A 15628-nucleotide genomic window follows, 5' to 3' on the forward strand; every position below is an offset into this window, starting at 1 on the left:
AAATAATTTTCCATAACATATCTTCCTTACACTTATTTCCCCAGACCTCCTCATACCTCCCTTCTTTGTATTCCACTTCAATTTGTTAGTTCAGCAAATCCTTACCATTAATCTTTTACCCATTTGTAAACCTTTTTTCATGTCTCCTAAAGCATTACAGCTGGAAACCACTTAGTTTCTATCCAACATCCTTAGGAGTATTCTGGTGTGCTTGGAGAGTGATGAAGTTCATGTCTGTATATAGTAACTTGTACATAGCTTGTGAGTTTACTGCCGTATATAATAAATTACAAGTTACTAGTTGTCAGCATTGTTCCTGATCGTCGCCCTGACTGAGCAGTCTCAATGGTTGCCTAGGAAAAGCTGCACTGCTCTGCTAAGTTGTGCATCATCAAAGAAGTTCAGAAGTGAAGAGACTGAATCCTAGTAGGATGCAAAAGGACTTCAGAAAGTGCTCACAGGCTTCGGAGTTTTAACAGAACCTGCCTCAGGAGGACAGGGGTGGTGGAGGAAGGTGTGGCCAATATGCACCACAGTTCCAGATTGCAGAAGAAGCAGAAGGGTCCAGGGGTTCAGGGACACACCTCTTTCCATGTGCTGGAGGAGAACAAGATTCATGGCAGGAACAAGCATCCTCCAGCCACTTCCAAGAAGCGAGGAAGAAGCCAAGGGCTTTGATACCATTGGGTTTAAAAACACACTCCGATGCATGTCTGCCCTTAAGTAGGCCCATGGACTTTATTGAGACTTGCTCCCAAGCAGGATCGCAGCTTAAATAGCCCCTGTTAAATGCCACCTAAACCTCCAAGTGCTGAGAGGCTCCAGGGGTTCCAACCAGCTTTGGTTTCCTTGTAATGGGCAGTGGAGAAACGTGGTGTCAAGCACTTCTCAGTTTGGCTCACATAACTATTTCTGGCTCTTGTTCTTCTATCTAGCAGGTAGCTGAAGCCGGTGAAGGAAAAGCCCACCCATTGACCTGGAGGTAGTTCTTGTAGCCTGGTTCATTATTTTGGGATGCTGATGAGGACACTTGGGTGGCCAGCTAAAGTCATCATCTTAGGAAGAAACTTGTATGACCAGATCAGCAACCTCCTCTATGAGATTCTATTTCAAGGGAGGGGGGGCCTGGAGGAGAGGCTTTTGCACCTCCAAAATCATCAGGGTCACTTAATAGGGCAGGAGGGACAGGAGTTAAGAGGGCACATGGTCAGATGTCAAGTGTCTTTGAGACAGTTTCTTTTTGGGTAAAGGGAACAATGAATGAAATAAATGAAAATAACAAGTAATGCTCTAACTTTGCCCCCCACCCATTGGGCTAGATGACTAAAGGAACAGAAGCAGCTGCCATTGGGTATATCCATCACAATATTATTTCCCAGTGATAATTTCAGGAAGTTGGACTAGATGACGTTTTGGATCCCTTCCAACTCTGCAAGTCTATGATTCTGTGAAATGAATGTGCTTTGTTTTCCCAAGGAGGAGGAAGACCATTGATGGGCAGAGAGTTCTTCTGAGAAAAGCCTCCTGCCAGGCACCTCCACTTCCCAGCTGGCAAGACCCATTTGGGGAAATGGCTCCCCAGGCAGAACAAGACAGGCAGGCCTGGGATCTGCTGACTGGTGGAATGAAGTCTGCTCCAACCAAATCCTTCTGCCACCCCGTCTGGCCTGCTCAGCTTTCCAGGACTCCCAGGGGGAGGCAACATAAGGCTGGGATGACAGGCCACTGGATCTCTCCCCATTCCCAAATGATTCTCCAAGGCAGTGCTGGGGGCTGTGTCAGGCCAGGTCTTGAAGAAACACTGACAGCTCCAAGGCAGCAGCTTCCTCCAGTGAGCCAAACTGAGCCTTCTGAAGTCTCTGCCCCCTGGCAACTTCTCCCAAGCTCTGCCCCCTAATAAAGGGCCACGCCTCTCACCTGGACCCTCCATGACATCCCACCTGCTGCACCCCCTGTGCTGTAGGACCAGTGAGGGACTGTGGGAAGCACTTGGTTCCTAAGGGGAAGGGGAAGACACCCATCCTGCTTTGCCATGAGAAGTTGCTCCCTGGGATCCTGTCTGTCAGGATCTGGCTCAGTGATCTCCCAGTCTGCAGAGACAAACTCAGAGCCCTGTGCCTCGTTGAACTCCATAGCAGGAGCCTCTGGAGACCCTGACTCAGATTCTGGGTCCTCACTGGGCTCTGGAATTCCTCTGCAAGGAGTTCTCTGGTGGGCCATCACTCAGCAGGATCACTTTCCCTTGCCATCAGCTGATTGGGGAAGGAGGATAATTCTGCTTAGTACTGGGCTTGGGTGTACAGAGCTCTCTTGTGAATCCAGTGCTAAGCAGGATCACTCTCCCTTTGCATCAGTGCATCAGCTGATGGGAAGGGAGTGCAATTCTGCTTGGTGCTGTTCTCCACTTGGCAGTGTGTCAATGGTTCTGGACAATGGTTGCCGGGTGATTTGGGAGCTCTCCAAAGTGGGCTCTGTATGGCCCCACCCTATTTCTCAAGGTAGCCAATACATGTATCACATCAGGTGTTGGACAGGTGGACCAAACGTGGAAGGCTGGTGGGGCAAGATTGGCAGCTGGGCTGAAGGTTCCTCAACCCTCCTCCATTGGGACAACAAAGTTGGGCACAACGCTGGAGAAGGAAGCAGGGAAAACACACACACAGTCTAGCATGCAGATGAGTCAATGCCTTTATTGTGCAAAAGAAAAAGAGGATGCCGGATGGAGCAAACTTTGCTCAATGACCAGAAACCTGACAAGTTGGTAGAAAGCCAAGGTCTCAGATCGTGGTGCCTTGATGGTCACATTCGGAGAGGTCAGCAGGTCTTCAGATGATACAGGCTAAGCTCCGTTCCTTGTTTCTGGTCATCCGGTCCATCCAAGGTCTTCTGCGGCAGAGAAACTGAAGGGAAGAAGACCAAGAGGGTCACGATGGACAGCTGCAGCTTCCACACACAAGCTCAATACTGAAGTCCTTTTGGCCATTGCAAGAGCCCTTCACTGTGTGAGATGTAACATAAGCAGTCAAGTGCAACATTTCCTCTTTGCCTAGAAGGGACATGCAGGAGAATGTTGGTCCAGCCAGGAGGACTTCCTGTCACACCTGGTCTGGAGCATCCTCCCCCTGCATGTGACCAGGTAGATGGGCATGACCCTGAGAGACCCCATAAAAAGGCTGGTCATGCAGCCATCTTTCTCGAAGCCATTCTTTCTCTTCATGGTCTTATCTTGATATATTTTGCTGTCTACAGGCTCTCAGCCAGCAGCACATGGGGTCATCCTCACAAAGGATGTAAGCCACACTTTTTTCTGTAACCAGACGCTAAAGCCTTCCTTCAGGGAACTCACTGTGAACTGAATGTAAGTTAACTTCTTATCGTTCCTATTGAAAGAAGACTGTTGTGTCTTTATTCTTTTTAAGAGGGATTAAAGGGGAATTTACCAGGATCAAACCCAATCTGGACAAGCCAAATTGGATTGCTTAAGTAAAGAGATTCAAATGAATCTACCAACTAGCTTTTTGCTATATACCAGGGAATGTATTCTGCTACTGACTCAGTAGCATGATAATATTTAGTCAAGCTATCCTCTCCTACTATCCACAACATTCCCACACACTGCTAGGGTTGCCACCCATCCTGTATAATAAAGGATCCTTCCATATTTTGATGTTAAATGTTACATCATGTATTGATTCAATAGGACACAGTTTGTCCTGTATTTTTGCTTCTCTCTCTCTCTGTGCCAAGTTAGGGATCCTCTCCAAAGGTATGTGTTTGACAGGGTATGTGAAAGGTCATGCATTTAAGTTGTGGGTAGCAAAGCATAGACAGATTTACAAATTCAAGTCTGTGTGCATGTTTGTGTGACCAATTCAGAAGGGCCGTCCGGTTAGGCTCCAATGGATTGCAATGGATTGCTTTGAAATAATAATAATAATAATAATAATAATAATAATAATAATAATAATAATTATTATTATTATTATTATTATTATTATTATTATTTTATACCCCACCCATCTGGCTGGCTGGGTTTCCCCAGCCACTCTGGGCTGCTCCCAACAAAATATTAAAAATACAAGTCACTTCTGCATAAGATGGCAGGCAGAGGAGCCAGAGGAGCAAGGCAGCTGCTTCAGTCTGTTGCCAGGCCTGTCTGGGTTGCCCAACTGCCACATCTCAGCAACCTTCTGTAGTTTGCAACACCACCTGCCTGTGGACAAACTGCAGTGTGGCAACATTTCATCATTTTATATGCAATGGTACCTCAGGTTACAGACGCTTCAGGTTATAGACTCTGCTAACCCAGAAATATTACCTCTGGTTAAGAACTTTGCTTCAGGATGAGAACAGAAATTGTGTGGTGGTGGCACAGCAGCAGTGGGAGGCCCCATTAGCTAAAGTGGTACCTCAGGTTAAGAACAGTTTCAGGTTAAGAACGGACCTCCGGAACGAATTAAGTTCTTAACCCGAGGTACCACTGTATTAGATAGATATTAGCAGTCATCCACAATGCAACTAAATACATACATTAAACAGAAGCATTAGTTCATTCAGTCCAGCAAGTGAAGAAAGAAGGAAAGCCTAGCAGATACTTTGAGCTCTGAGGTTCCAAGATCTTCCACAAACTCCAGTCATTCTGGCTCCTGCATTAAAGAAAAGCTGTGTCCCATTGCACCCCACCCTCCACCAAATTCAAAATCATCTCACCTTAGACAGGTTTACGGCACTCTCGTGGGCATCCACCGCAGCACTTCTGAATACCGGGGCAGGACCAGTCATCTCTACACTTTGCAATGCAGATTCCGACACCTCGATTTGGAGGGCATCGTCCAGGTTTCCCTGCAAAAGAGCAAAGCCCTCACTGACTCTTGGGCTCCCTTTCCAACCTGAAAGTTCTAGTCAACTGATGGTCTGGGCAGCAGACAAAGCCTGTCCATCATGTGTTGTGGTAGCCTTCTCCTCCTTGTGGGGCTCCTTGCCTCACCTGACTCCTGCCTCCAGCCAGAATCCAGGTAAGCACTTCTGAGTATAGAGATTCTGCAATTCTTTGGTTCATGAAGAAGAAGAGCTTTCTATCCCACCCCTCCCTCCACAGAATAAATGGTCTCACCTCTGACAGGATTGGCACAAGCTCGTGGGCAACTCCCACAGCACTTCTTCGCTCCAGGGCATGACCAGTCATTCTCACACCAAACCACGCAGGGTCCAACCATACCTGGCTGAGCCCCAGGACATTGCCCAGGCTTCCCTGCAAGAGAGCAGAATTCCAAGGTTGAGAGATGTCTTTGGCCATAGAGGCTCTCTCTCTTCATGTGGGATAGGGCTCCTTTGCACCCAGTAGCCAGAGGAGCCCAGGATTCCTAAGGTGGCCTCTGTTCTGCTCAGGGGTCTGAGGTGTCACACAAAACTAGACTTCCCAGTGGCACCCCACCCCTGCTGTAGGGTGGTCCCTGCACTCTCAGTAGCTCAGGAGCAGAACAAGTCCTGTCTTTCGGAGCAGCAGGAAACAATTTTTTCCATCTCCCATGTGGTGGCCCTTCAAGTATTGGAAGATAGCTCTCCTACCTCCTCTCAGTTGTCCCTTCTCCAGGCTAAGCAGACCCAACTCCCTCCACCATTCCTCATAACGTTTTGTTTGCAGACCCTTTACTTCTTGGCCCTCCCTCCATTGCAAGAGCCCCTTTTAATTTTTTCTTTGGGGGGGGGACAAGTAATAATCATAAATAAACATTGTGCCTCCAACCCCCGAGACCATTCCATTGTAACTATCCGATTTCCCAAGATTTCTTGCGGTGGTTTGACCCCTTTTCCGTTTTAACGGCACAAATTGTACAAGCACCCTCCATATCTCCTCAGAATAATTTCTCCTGCATATTCCCCGTCTTACCTTAATGGCCCATGCTAATTTATCATTAATAGCTATACAGTGGTATCTCGGGTGATGAACTAAATTCATTCTGGAGGTCTGTTCTTAACCTGAAACTGTTCTTAACCTGAAGCTCCACTTTAGTTAATGGGGCCTGCTGCTGCTGCGCCGCCACTGCACGATTTCTGTTCTCATCCTGAGGTCAAGTTCTTAACCCGAGGTACTATTTCTGGGTTAGTTGAGTCTGTAACCTGAAGTGTCTGTAACCCGAGGTACCACTGTATCCCACACCTCTTTATACCATTCTTCCATTTTATATTCTGCTTGCTCCTTCCACTTCCTAGCTATAATAATTTGTGCAGCTGTCAATACATTTGTGAGCAAGTCCTTCACAGCCTTATAAATTCAAGGTTTCTTATCCCCATTACAAAATTTATTCATCATGCTTTGCAACCCTTTATCTCTGTCTCTGATATCTTAACTGGTAACTTTCTAAATAACAAAATAGTCTAGAAAAATTTTTCATTTTAATAATTTCTATTCTTCAAAACCATGAAAGCTTAATTTTCTTATATTCCTCTAGCTTTTCCTCAATTTCTTTCTTTAATTTGTTAAAATTCACTTGTTCTAAATCAGGCATAGGCAAAGTCCGGCCCTCCAGATGTTTGGGACTACAATTCCCATCATCCCTAGCTAACAGGGCCAGTGGTCAGGGGTGATGGGAATTGTAGTCCCAAACATCTAAAGGGCCGGAGTTTGCCTATGCCTGTTCTAAATATTTTAATTTCTTGTTATATTTATTCCCAAGTACCGGTACTTGATTACATTTCTTACTTTTACATCTATTTTTATTTCCTTCAAAAAATTTCGTGTTTCATCTTCTTCATAGTTGGTAAATATCATCATCTCTGATTTGGACCAATTGGCTTCTCCAAAGAAGTCCTGGCCTTCTTAGTCCAGTCACCCATTCTGCTGCTTCCTTGACAAAGAACATGCCTGGCAGTTTTACCAGGGACCAGGAAGTGAGTTTTCTGCAGTCCCTCTGGCTCCACTAACCCTGTCTAGGCTCCCACTTCACAACACATACCACCTGCCTTCACCCAATCTCTTACCTGGTGGCCTCTGACCAGAGGTGGGTGTCAGCTCAGTCCAGAGGGCAAGGAGACCCACAAGAAGCACCAAGCCACCAGACCTCATGGTGGGGCAGGCTAAGTGGGGAGTCCACTGCCCAGCCTGGCTTCTCTGTCTTTATATCTCCCAGAAGCATCAGGGGATTGCAGAACCACAACACGCCCAGGAAGGTGGTGAGCAGGACAGAGCAGATCTTCTTTCCTCCCTCACCAGGTTTTGTAACAAACCGTCCCAACGGCTGAAATGCTGTGGTCAGCCTTTCCACAGCGGTGCCAGAGTGAGGAGGGTGGTTAGAAACCACACCTGTCACCTCCCAAGGGAGAAGGGGATTTGGGGCTGCTATTCTGTTTTTTTTTATAATAATAATTTTTATTGATTTTCCAAACATATAATAAAACAGATAGTAAGACAAAACAATACAAAACATACAAACAAATAAACATGTATAATTTCTCAAACTTATTTTCATACACCTTATTTCCCGGACTTCCCCATACCTCCCTTTTTCTGCATCCTTATGTTAACCCTTTCTCAGCAACCCTTCGTTCAATTAATTCGCTCATTTTCATTTTACATTCTTTAAAGTTATGATTTACAGCTGCAATTCTCTATTTCTTATGACCATAACATCTCAGCCATCGTCAATCTTACAACAGTCTTTAAGATATTTTTTGAATTTCTTCCAATCTTCTTCCACCGTCTCACTCCCCTGGTCACGGATTCTGCCGGTCATCTCTGCCATTCCCATGTACTCAATCACCTTCGCTTGCCATTCTTCCAGAGTGGGTAGCTGCTGCGTCTTCCAATACTTTGCCAGAAGAATTCTTGCCGCTGTAGTAGCATACATAAAAAATGTTTTGTCCTTCCTTGACACCAATTGGCCCACCATGCCCAGGAGAAAGGCCTCTGGTTTTTTCAAAAATGTCCATTTAAGGACTTTTTAAATTTCATTGTAGATCATTTCCCAGTAGGCCTTTACCCTCGGGCAGGTCCACCAAAGGTGGTGGAAGGTACCTTCAGTCTCATTACATTTCCAACATTTATTACTGGGCAAATGATAAATTTTTGCAAGTTTGACTGGGGTCATGTACCACCTGTAGATCATTTTCATTATATTCTCTCTCAATGCATTACAAGCCGTAAACTTAACACCTGTATTCCATAACTGTTCCCATTCATCAAACATTATGTCATGACCTATGTCTTGTGCCCATTTGATCATAGCTGATTTTACTGTTTCATCTTGTGTATTCCACTTCAGCAGCAAATTGTACATTCTCGACAAGTTCTTAGTATTGGGTTCTAACAATTCTGATTCTAATTTCGACCTCTCCATCTGGAAACCTATTTTCCTGTCCTGTTTAAATACCTCGTTTATCTGATGGTAGTGCAACCAGTCTCGTACTTTGGACTTTAGTTTGTCATAACTCTGCATGGGGCTGCTATTCTGCAAGCCAGGATGCCCTTCCATGCTGGTCCCCATTGCACTGGCAGCAGAGAGGGAAGCAAAGTGATCCCTGCATTGCAGTGGCTTGGACTAGATGACGCTCAAGGTCCCTTCCGCCTCTACCATTCTGTGATTCTACAGTGGAGCTCCAGTGGGGGAAGTTCTTCTGCCCTCCCAAAGCCCCCTGAAGGGCTCAGCCTGGGTCCCTGAAGGCTGCCGGGACCATGGCAAAACTCAGGGGCAAACTGAAGATGCTTCTCCACCCCAAAGGAGTGGACGGCAGGAGCTTAGGGGTGCCAGCCAAGGGTTAGCAAGCTGCTCATAATATTTTAAAAGCCCCAAGCAGTGAAAATGAGCATAAATAGCACAAAAATGCATCATAAAAACATGTGGAAAGAGAACAATACAGCTTCGCTGCTAAAAAGTGACCAGTAATATTTATATTTGACCAATGGTTTGGCAGAACATAAAGGTTCTTTTGTAAACAAGGAAAACATAAAATAATTGACCCATTCCAATTTTATCCTCAAGGGGTGAGGGTGTTCCCTCTTGACCCAGACAAGAGGGTCTGTAGTGGAGGCAGAGCTATAGAAGGGGAGATGGAGATATGTTGGAGATGAAGACTCCCCAGGCAGACCAAAGCAGGCAGGCCTGGGATCTGCTGACTGCGAGCATGATGTCTGCTCCCACCAAATCCTTCTGCCACCCCATCTGGCCTGCTCAGCTTCCCAGGACTCCGAGGGAGAGGCAACATAAGGCTGGGATGACAGGCCACTGGATCTCTCCCCATTCCCAAATGATTCTCCAAGGCAGTGATGGGGGCTCCCTCAGGTCTTCTTCTTTTTTGGCGATCACTTGTAGCCGAGTAAGATTGTCTTACATGAACACGGTTTTATCAATGAGTCCATAAGTGGTGTTGTTAGAAACACTGAGAGCTCCAAGGCAGCAGCTTCCTCCAGTGAGCCAAACTGAGCCTTCTGAAGTCTCTGCCCCCTGGCAACTTCTCCCAAGCTTTGCCCCCTAATAAAGGGCCACGCCTCTCACCTGGACCCTCCATGACATCCCACCTGCTGCGCCTCCTGTCCTGTAGGACCAGTGAGGGACTGTGGGAAGCACTTGGTTCCTAAGGGGAAGGGGAAGACACCCATCCTGGCTGTGGCTTTGCCATGAGAAGTTGCTCCCTGGGATCCTGTCTGTCAGGATCTGGCTCAGTGATCTCCCAGTCTGCAGAGACAAGCTCAGAGCCCTGTGCCTCGTTGAACTCCATAGCAGGAGCCTCTGGAGACCCTGATTCAGATTCTGGATCCTCACTAGTCTCTGGAGCTCCTCTGTAAGGATTTCTCTGGTGGGCCGAAACTCAGGAGGGTCACTTTCCCTTGCCATCAGCTGATTGGGGAAGGAGAATAATTCTGCTTAGTACTGGGCTTGTGAACCTGAACCCAGTGCTAAACAGGATCCCTCTCCCTTTGCATCAGCTGATGGGAAGGGAGTGCAATTCTGCGTAGTGCTGTTCTGCACTTGGCAGTGTCAATGGCTCCGGACAACAAACAGGCTGCTGGGCAATTTGGGAGCTGTCCAAAGTGGGCTCTGTGCAAGCCCCGCCCTATTTCTCAAGGTAGCCAATACGTGTATCACATCAGGTGTTGGACAGGTGGGTATGGCTTGCCCCAAATGGCATTGAGGACCAAACGTGGGAGGCTGGTGGGGCAAGATTGGCAGGTGGGCTGAAGGTTCCTCAACCCTCCTCCACTGGGACAACAAAGTTGGGCACAACGCTGGAGAAGGAAGCAGGGAAAACACACACACACACACACACACACACACACACACACACGTCTAGCATGCAGATGAGTCAATGCCTTTATTGTGCAAAAGAAAAAGAGGATGCCGGATGGAGCAAACTTTGCTCAATGACCAGAAACCTGACAAGTTGGTAGAAAGCCAAGGTCTCAGATCATGGTGCCTTGATGGTCACATTCGGAGAGGTCAGCAGGTCTTCAGATGATACAGGCTAAGCTCCATTCCTTGTTTCTGGTCATCCGGTCCATCCAAGGTCTTCTGCGGCTGAGATGCTGAAGGGAAGAAGACCAAAAGGGTCACGATGGACAGCTGCAGCTTCCACACACAAGCTTGGTACTAAAGTCCTTTGGGCCATTGCAAGAACCCTTCACTGCTTGGGTTCCCACCCATCCTGTATAATAAAGGATCCTACCTAATTTCAATGTAAAATGTTACATCATGTATTGGTTCAATAGGATGAAGTTTGTCCTCTATTTCGGTTTTTCTGTCTCTGTCTCTCTGCCAAGTTAGGGATCCTCTCCAGAGGTATGTGTTTGAAAGGGTATGTGAAACTTCATGCATTTAAGTTGTGGGTAGCAAAGTATAGACAGATTTACAGAGGAAAGGCTACTGGATATTTTGAGCTCTGAGACTCCAAAACCTTTCACAAGCCCCAGTCATTCTGGTTCCTGCATTAAAGACAAAGTCTGTCCCACTGCACCCCACCCTCCCCAGCAAATTAAAAATCATCTCACCTTAAGACAGGATTACGGCAATCTCGTGGGCATCCACCGCAGCACTTCTGAACACCGGGGCAGGACCAGTCATCTCTACATCGTGCAATGCAGATTCCCACACCTGGATCCCGGGGGCATCGTCCAGGCTTCTCTGCAAAATAACAAAACTCTCGGTGAGTTTTCCCTTCCAACCTGACAGTTCTAGGGTTCTGTGGCTGAGAGATGCCTTTTGGCCGGAGAGACCCTCCCTTTGCAGTTGCAAAGGTGTTCTCTTGTGTCTGGAACTCAGAGAATCCCAGCAATCCTCAAGTGGGCACTGGCATCTTCAGAGGTCTGCCTGGAACTCTCCAAAAACAAGACATCCCAATGACACAACCACCCACTTCTCCTTTGCTATTGTCTTGAGATGGAGAAGAGAAGGCATTTGTCAATGCAGACAATGCTGGAAATCTTGCTACAAGTCGATGTTCATGCCGGGACTCCGCTAGGGGCGCCATGGAAGATGGCCGACAATACCATCTCTCCAGCTCACACGAGGTAATTAAGGAGCTGAGATGGGAGTAATCAGCCTCCCTTTTTCTTCCCAGTGGAAGGGAAGTTGCAGTCTCATCCGTAGCTGCCCACAAACCACCCCCAAGTTTGTAAAGAAGGAGTGGGTGGGGGCACTGGATGGAAAGCCCTCGAGGGAGCTCGGATCTCCTGGACGCTGTCTCTGTGAGCACTTGAAGTTCCATTTTCTTAAGATAAAAGATTGGATTTAAGATTTATGGACATGCTTCGAGCGAAGAACGGGTATTTATTCTGCTAATTAAGTCAGCCACTGAAATACTAAGAGTGATGGACTAGAAGAAAGATGAAGAATAACATCTAAGCTGGTATGTTGAAACGGAATGGAAAGGAGGGGGGATAAAACTTTTTCTTTTCTTATTACGATACTACCTAACAACCACCCCCCCTAGAAAAACCGTCTATACTACTTATAGCAAGTGAGATCGGAAAATATAAACTGTGTGGAAATAATAATATTAACTAAAGCTTTTGCTTCTTGAAATATTTGGAAGAAGATAAAAGACTTTCCTGTGATGCACTATTTAATCAGGATCCGCCATTACGAGTCAGACTGTGTTGCAGAGATTGATAGTCATGGGGGGAGGCAAGCTCTTATTTTGTTATTATATCTGCATTCCAAGTTCGATTTGGCAAACCTCCCCTGGAAAGACTAATGTTTGGTGCAACCTGTCTGAGAAAATTAATGAGCAAACGCCTAGATTGTATTTCATCGGAACTGAGAAAAGATGGTGTCTGCCACTTGAGAAGGACTTTTGGATAGATTCGGCATAAATACCAGCATGTGAGGACATACTGCAAATAAAAGACTTACCAGCTGCAAAAGGGGGAAAAAAGGAGAGTCATACAAAGTTCACACAGAAGTATATTATTGCTCACTTCAGCTCGCCTGTGGAAACAACTCAGAGGCTATGAAAGAAAGAAGGATGATAACAAGAAGATTTAAAGAAGGGACTATTGACACTCAAGGCAGTAGAAACCATGAGATGATTGGACCCCACTGAACTCGAAGCATGGGAACCCCCAACAAAAAAATTATAATTTGGCAAAATATTTGGACTTTATGATATGTATTTGCACAATTAGGAATATTTAATGTGATTTGATTGGTTTATTAAAATGGAAAACTTAATAAAAAATATTTTTTTAAAAAAAGAAGTCGATGTTCATGCCAGCACCTTCGAGGAAGAACTGCTTTGGGAGGAAGAGAAGAAAGTTCTTACCTGGCTTCTGGCTGGAGGCAGGTGTCAGTTGACCCCAGAGAGCGAGGAGCCCCACAAGGAGGAGAAGGCCACCACAACGCATGATGGACAGGCTTTGTCTGCTGCCCAGACCACCAGCTGACTTCTTGATCTTAGGAAGCAGGTTATATAGGGAACTCCTGAAGCAGGAGGTGAAGGAAGGAGGGACAGACGAGGGGACTGTAAGTGGGACAGAGGGGACATTCTTTTCTTTCCAACAAAGAAGCTAAAGCCATTTTGTGAACTGCATGCATTACTGGACTCGAGGAAGGGCAGCAGGGCAGCAGTGAAAATTGTCATCTCCCTGGTAAAAATCCCCCATAATTGAGATTCTTTGGCCTTAGGACATTTCTGTTCTCCCAGGCCTTTTAAGATGTTTGTCATACAGGTGGTGATTAGACCTGTCTATGCATTTGATGGCTGGCTTTTCTCTTTCTTTTCCAGTTCTGTGCTGTGTATTAAGCTTCCCTGTGCAAGTTTTCTTGAACTGCTATTTAAGCACATTTTAAAATTGTTGCGACCTGCCCTTCATCATAAGGTCCCTGGCAGCGTAACCACTACTGCAACAACACTTTGTTAGTTTACCCCATTTTCTCTCATTTTAAACCAGCAGGTCATAGATCTTTCTCCAGCTTTGGCAAAAGCTGCTGATAGTTGGTGAATTAGCTGTGCCAGCTGTTTGCTTCTGTGAGCTTTAATGGAGCAGGAAATTCTAAGTGACTTTTGATCCACTCCTCAGAACTTTGCCAAATTAGATCCATCACAAGTATTATCTCCCCAACAGGTCATTTCGCTGAAAGAGAGAAGCTTGCAATCCCCATCGGACAGCCATGGCTGCAAAACAGAATTCCTAACTGAGCCACGCTTAGAACAGGACTGTAAGTCGGCACCCATCTGCTTATAGATGTTTATTTCAAGCTCTGCCTGGATGGGCTTGGGTCATCCTCTGTCATGAGGACCAAACTCAAGCATCTCTGCAAAGGAAAAAATGGTTTTGATGTCCTGTGCCTCACTCACCTGTCAAAGTGACCTGCCAGGGACGAGGGAGCCCAGAATCCTGCCTGTCAGCTGGAAAAGAATCCCATCCCTGATCTTTGGGTTTTAATCAAGTATTAGCAGCTTTTGCCAAAATTGCAGAGAGATCCATAATCTGCTAGCTTAAAGTGAGAGTAAACAGGTAAATGAAGAAAGGGCTGCTGCTGTTGTTGTGCTTGTAGTAGTAGTTGTTGTTGTTACCCTACCAGGGACCTTATGATGAAGGGTGGGTCACAACAATAGAAAAATGTGCTTAAATGTTTCATTTCATTTCACTTTTAATTTGAATTTCAATAGAGACCAATGTCAGCTTTTGCACTTAGGCAGGAAGAACCAGGTGCCCAAATATAAGATGGGGGACACCTGGCTTACTAGCAGGACATGTGAAAAGGATCTAGGGGTCTAACAACTAATGCTATTCTGTGCTTCATCAACAGAAATCTGGTGTCCAGATCAAAGGAAGTCATAGTCCCACTCTATTTTGCCTTGGTCAGACCACACCTGGAATACTGTGTCCAAGTCTGGGCACCACAATTTAAGAAGGATACAGACAAGTTGTAACATGTGCAGAGGAGGGCAACCAAGATGATCAAGGGTCTGGAAATGAAGCCTTATGAGGAATGGTTGAGGAAGCTAGGTGTATTTAGCCTGGAAAAGAGGGGAATGAGAGAAGATATAATAGCCATCTTCAAATATCACATGGAAGACGGAGCAAGCTTGTTTTCTCCTGCTCTGGAGGGTAGGACTTGAACCCATGGCTTCAAGTTACAAGAAAGGAGATTCTGACTAAACTTGAGGAAGAACATTCTGACAGTTAGGTTTGTTTGACAGTGGAACAGTCTCCTTTGGGAGGTGGGTTTTTTAAAATAGAAGTTTGATGGCCATCTGTCATGGATGCTTTAGTTGAGATTCTTGCATTGCAGGGGGTTGGACTAGATAACCCTTAGATCCCTTCCCAGTCTAAAATTCTATGGTTCTATGAATTTGAATACTGCCTTTCTATATCACTGTACACTGCAAAAGGGGGCTTACAAGCTGAAGAAACAACAATGATTACACACCTTATAACAACCTGATCCAATACAAAAATGTCATAATAAAAACATAACTTTAAAATAAACCACTTATATTAAATAAAATAACATTCAATAATCAATTAAAACATAATGATACACGATAAAACTAAATACCAGCAAATAATAATTAAGCAGGAATTCACTCTTAACAAATACAGCCAATAATTTCTAAACTATAATCAGTAATAACAACAGCATGTCACAGTGCATAAAATAACACAAAATAAATTGGCAAGCAAAGACACAAGACTTATAAAATTATTGATATAGCGGGAAGGCAAAATAGCTGAACGCCTCTTCTCTCTTTCCAGCCGCTTCTGCTGTTCCTAAAGTCAGGGTCAGGCAGTGGCGTAGCATGGGGGGTGCAAGGGGGCAGGCCGCACCGGGCGCAACATCTGGGGGGCGCGCTCGCTGCCTCCGGAGTCGCCGAAGAGCCTCGGGCGCAGGCTGTAGCGGAGCCGCATGTCTCGCGGAACCGACGAGCTGTGCGCGCGTCCGGGCTGAAGGCCTCCGGCAGGCAGCGGCTCTCAGCGCTCGCCGCGGTCCCCGCGCATCAGGGCCGCGGAGGACGCGCCAGGCAGCCCCTCCTCACAGCCCCGCCTCCGCCAGTGCTGCTGCAGCTGCTTGGCCGTTGCATTTTCCTCGCCTCTCTGCCCCCCTCCTCCTCTGGGCAAGTGGCGTCGTTTGGGCGGCAGCGCCAGCGGCAACTCGCAGGTTAGGGGGGCGCAAATTACTTGCCTTGCCCC

At 46.3% G+C, this 15628-nt stretch overlaps 1 protein-coding gene and 2 long non-coding RNA genes across 3 annotated transcripts in view; 1 reads left to right on the top strand and 2 right to left on the bottom strand.

Annotated features, from left to right (window-relative positions):
- LOC310708862 (uncharacterized protein) overlaps positions 1-15628 on the top strand; it is a 191084-nt gene that overhangs the window by 172407 nt on the left and 3049 nt on the right. The window lies entirely within an intron of this gene.
- Positions 4849-15628, bottom strand: part of LOC310708940 — a 38142-nt gene continuing 27362 nt past the window's right edge. The window contains exon 3 of the long non-coding RNA XR_014527237.1: positions 4849-5251. This is a non-coding gene — a long non-coding RNA (uncharacterized lncRNA). The remainder of the gene's footprint in view (positions 5252-15628) is intronic.
- LOC310708945 lies at positions 10290-12860 on the bottom strand. Its single transcript, XR_014527243.1, has 3 exons — positions 12754-12860; positions 10982-11114; positions 10290-10519 (listed from the first exon to the last, which is right to left on the bottom strand). It is a non-coding gene; the product is annotated as an uncharacterized lncRNA (long non-coding RNA).

The sequence above is a fragment of the Podarcis liolepis genome (assembly GCF_965112155.1).
Source record: "Podarcis liolepis genome assembly, chromosome: 6".
Taxonomy (NCBI): Eukaryota; Metazoa; Chordata; class Lepidosauria; order Squamata; family Lacertidae; genus Podarcis; species Podarcis liolepis.